At 25.1% G+C, this 5000-nt stretch overlaps 1 long non-coding RNA gene across 1 annotated transcript in view; it reads left to right on the top strand.

Moving 5' to 3' along the window:
- The window catches only part of LOC136082831 (uncharacterized), a 2755-nt gene extending 462 nt beyond the window's left edge, over positions 1–2293 (top strand). The window contains exons 2-5 of the long non-coding RNA XR_010639752.1: positions 1278–1450; positions 1713–1777; positions 2001–2115; positions 2199–2293. This is a non-coding gene — a long non-coding RNA (uncharacterized LOC136082831). The remainder of the gene's footprint in view (positions 1–1277; positions 1451–1712; positions 1778–2000; positions 2116–2198) is intronic.
- Positions 2294–5000: the final 2707 nt, after the last annotated feature.

Raw genomic sequence — 5000 nt, 5'->3', positions numbered from 1 at the left:
ATGCATTTTTCTTAAGATCTTTAACCACTGTGTCCATTGTATATTTTTTTTTAAATGATTTTTCTTTATTTGAATACATACAGTGTTCTAAAAATAATTTTATATCATTGTCATTATGTATCATGGTAGTTACAAGCTATAATCTTTAAAATTTAGGCTTATTTTATAGAAAACGTGTTTATCTTTATATTATGGTTTGAAAATATTTTTTTTCAAAGTACTAACTAAACTATTACTTATATTACCTTATTTAGCCAATGTATTTTTATTTATGGCTTTAACACTTTTTGTTAACAATCTTATTAATATTATTTTATAATTGCATTATATTATCAATTATTTTTTTAAATAATGGTTGTAAATTTAATCCTCAAAATTATTATAGCATTTCAGTATGTATAATTTTATAAAAAAGAGGTTTATTTGTTGCAATTTAATACCTTCTATAAAATGTCAAATAAACATCATTTTAATTGATTTAAATAAAAATCTACCAAATTTTGAAAATAAATAAATAAAAAAAAAGTTAACTATTTGCAATAATTGAATTAAGTTATGTATTTCAAAAACAATAAATGATATATTGAAATTTTTTTAATTTATAATGTGTATATATATATATATATATATATATATATATATATATATATATATATATATATATATATATACCGTCAAAGGGGGTTACTTTGGCCACACTTCGGTTAAAAGATTATTTAGCTTATAACTCCATTAAATATATATTTTTTCCCAAATTCATCAGTTTTATATTTTTATCATCTCTCAACATAACACAACTTTTTTTATGACAGGTCAGTGACTTTAAGAAGTGTACATGGAAAAGTTTGGAAGGTAAATATTGATGTAACCATAACAACAAAACTTTTACTGCCAGTAGTGCAAACCTAAAAAAAGCTGAAAAATGAAATACCCACAAAATAATTAAATTTAAAGTTTAATCTATGATTTGCATGTATGAAAGTGGGAAAAAATATATATTTAATGGAGTTATAAGCTAAATAATCTTTTTACCGAAGTGTGGCCAAAGTTACCCATGCTGGCCAAAGTAACCCCCTTCGACAGTATATATTAACTATTATTTTTAATCTTGTTTATTTTGAACATTTTAAAATTATACAAGTGGTATCAATTTGTGTTAAGAAAATGTGTTTTTATGCAGCAAGGTGAAAATTGTCACAACTGCACAGAAAGGGCAGAGAGGTCTGAAAAAGTGGTTTTATAGCATACACGCTTAATAAATTGCATTTTTTTTTTAGAATTTCAGAAAAAGGTTTTTAAACAACTTTTAGAAATTAAAAATAAGGTGAAGGATCTTCAATATGTTTCTTCAGTTGTATCTGAAGATCTGCAAATAAATGCATTGAGTTCAATAGAACAACTTATTGAGCTAGATATTACGTTAAATGACAGTGTCATTTTTTCTAAATGGGTAAGTTGCCCTGTTGCTATGGCTAGTTTGAATTTTTTCTTTATGTTCTCATGGTAAGTTCATTTATACTATTAACTGAAAAATTGATTAAACACTATAATTCAATTTTATTTATTATAATTTGTCATTCTATACATAATTACTTTTTGTTTATTCAACTTTCAATGTTTTTTAATTTGTTTAAAAGTGTATAAGACTTTATAAAAGATTGCTTTAATTATATAATTATTTAAACATTGATTAAAGATTTTTTTGAAAGCAGGTATCGAAAATAGCCAAAATTGGTGGAGTTATCCTAAAAGATAATGTAAAACGTGTTATTGAGCGGTAGGTCAATTTTCTATACCTTTGCAAGCACCATTAACAACCATTGCCCAAATGGCAATGGTTGTTAATGGATTATTTAAAAAGAGTTTGCCAAATATATTTAATATATTAAATATAATTATACGCTTTTTTAAGCATATCATTATATGCTTTCTTTCCTGTAACATGAACGTCGCATTGTAAAATATTGTAAATATTGATTCAAATAATTACTAACTTTTAGGCTGTTAACGATTGAGTTGCGCTGTTTGTTAAACATGAAGGGGCAAACCAATTCCACGAACAAAACCAAACAAAAGCTAGCTTTTCAAAGACAAAATTATATTGTGTTTTAGTTGGTAATATGTTTTGTTTAAACTTTTTATGTATGCAGATTTTTAAAAATACCATTTACGCAAGAAGTTTGAATTTTATATTTTAGAAAGTGTCTCAAAAAGATACCCAGATGAAGCAGGGATTTATGAAGCTGTGAAATCAATTCTGAAATATTCGCCATTAAATTTTTGCAGAAAGCAGAAATTGGAAGTTTAAAGTTTTTTAATGACATTTTAGGATATGTGATAGATTTTGTTTGTGTCTTGTGTAATGCGCTTTTTCTAAAATATACTTATTTAATCTTTCATTGTATTATAAATTGTTCTATTAAAGCTTTTCAAATTTAAACAACTTTAAAATTTAAAAATTTAAGCAAAGATGGCTAATTAGATTGCTAAAGAGAAACTGATGTATAGCAACAGTTTATTATATATATATGTATATATATATATATATATATATATATATATATATATATATATATATATATATATATATATGTATATATATATATATATATATATATATATATAAATTAGTAAAAAACACTTATCTAACTTTTATCATAATTATTAAGTTTCACCATTGCTGGATCATCAGGAAGAGTTCAGGAACTCTTCCTGATGATCCAGGAATGGTGAAACTTAAAGCAGAAGATAAAAGTTAGATAAGTGGTTTTTACTAATTTATTATTGCTCTGTTCTTTAAGAACATTGAGCACTCTATTTGTAAAATACACTAACATAATTTATATATATATATAAATATATATATATATAAAATATATATGTATATATATAAAATATATATGTATATACATATATATATATATATATATATATATATATATATATATATTCGAAGGATTTCAGGTTGGCACAAGACTGTCGTACTTAGCTGGGGTTAGGTTGGTAAAAAAATTGATAAAAACTAAATAATCTTGAAAAAAAAGAAAAATGATTTGAAAAATAATGGAATTAATATTTTTTACAAACCAATCTTGTCAAACTTAACTTTTTACAAAATTTATTTAAAAGTAATTACAATAAAAAAATTATGAAAAACTTACATCATTTATATTTTACATATATTTATTTGTGCATGGTGGTACTTGAAGGTATTTGGGTCAGCAGTTGTTTGCGTTGTAAAGCAAAGATTTTGCTTTTGCGTCGGCGTTGCCGAATGCCAACCTGAATTTTGCAGGGTATATATACATACATATATATATATATATATATATAAATATATATATATATATATATATATGTATACATATACGTATGTATATTTACCCTGCAAAATATATGTGCAGGGTATATATACATATATATATATATATATATATATATATATATATATATATATATATATATATATATATATATATATATATTTATATTTATATTTATATTATACATTTAAATAATCTAAAATGAACCATTAAATCAAAAAATTAGATATAAAAACATATTTATGTTCTGAACATTGTAATTAATTTTACAGCATTATTTAGAATAAAATGTTAACATTATACACCATATTTTAGTTAAATTTATAACAAATTTTTTCTTTAATTTTCAGAATGTATAAAAGCAATTACTATAAAAGGTACAGACAGAATAAAAGTGATCTTAAAAAACTTATGATGACATCTGATAGTAGTGAAGTTATGCTTTCAACAAGCAGTGAATGCTCTTTCTCCTCTAGATGCAGCCCAAGTAATGATATAGCAAACCAACCTATTCCAAGCTGTTTATTTGTGGATATTGATCAAAGTTCTACTGAAAATACTATTTCTGATAGTGAGTTTTCTTTTTCAGATGATAGTAAAGGTAATGAGGATAAACAGGTTGATACAGTTATGTCAGAGTATTTAGCAAATTGGGCTGTAAAACATAAGTGTACCCAACATGCAGTTAATGACTTATTAAATCTACTTCGGGATTGCGGTCATACGTTGCCTAAAGATTCAAGAACTTTGCTAGGGACCCCAGCTAATGTTAGATATATGTATAAATGCAGAGGAACTTACAAATATTTTGGTATTAAATACGGTATACTACAGAGATTAGCAATTTTTAATTGTCATAAACTTGAAAAAATTAAACTAAAAGTTAATGTTGATGGTGTTTAGCTGTTCAAATCTTTAGCTACTCAATTGTGGCCAATTCTTGGTATGTTTGAAAATCTACAACCCTTTATTATAGCATTATTTTGTGGATCTGGAAAACCAGGTAGTGTAGAAGACTACCTGAGTGATTTTATTAATGAATTGCAATTATTAAAATCAGAAGGCATATTCTATAATGATAAATTTTTTAGTTTTGAACTTATGGCTTTTATTTGTGATGCTCCTGCTAGGCAGTTTTTAAAATGTGTGAAAGCTCATAATGGTTACTTTGGGTGTGAGCGATGTGTCACAAAAGGAGTTTATGAACACAGAAGAGTGTTATTTTCAGAATGTTATTGTACTTTACGTTTAGATGAAAAATTTAATGCCTACATATATCCAGAACATCAAATAAAGCAAAGCCCTTTGATATCTGCTGGAGTAAAATGCATAAATCAATTTGCATTGGACTACATGCATTTAGTATGTTTAGGTGTGGTCAAACGAATTTTGCTGTTTGTAACAAAAGATGGACCAAACAGTTGTAAAATATCGCAAAAGCAAAAAGACCAAGTTTCATCAAACCTAGAACAATTAAAAGGTACGCTTCCAAGTGAGTTTGCAAGGCAGTCAAAGACATTAAAAGATCTCCCACATTACAAAGCAACTGAGTTTAGGCAGTTTTTATTATTTACTGGTCCTTTAGTGCTGAAAAAAGTATTTTCGAAGCTACAATATGATCATTTTATGACACTTCATGTTGCAATATCTATTTTGATTAATTACGATGATGAAGAT

This window comes from Hydra vulgaris, chromosome 07, assembly GCF_038396675.1.
Source record: "Hydra vulgaris chromosome 07, alternate assembly HydraT2T_AEP".
NCBI classification, from domain to species: Eukaryota; Metazoa; Cnidaria; class Hydrozoa; order Anthoathecata; family Hydridae; genus Hydra; species Hydra vulgaris.
The sequence above is the reverse complement of the archived record's forward strand: the minus strand, read 5'-3'. Positions and strand labels throughout refer to the sequence as shown.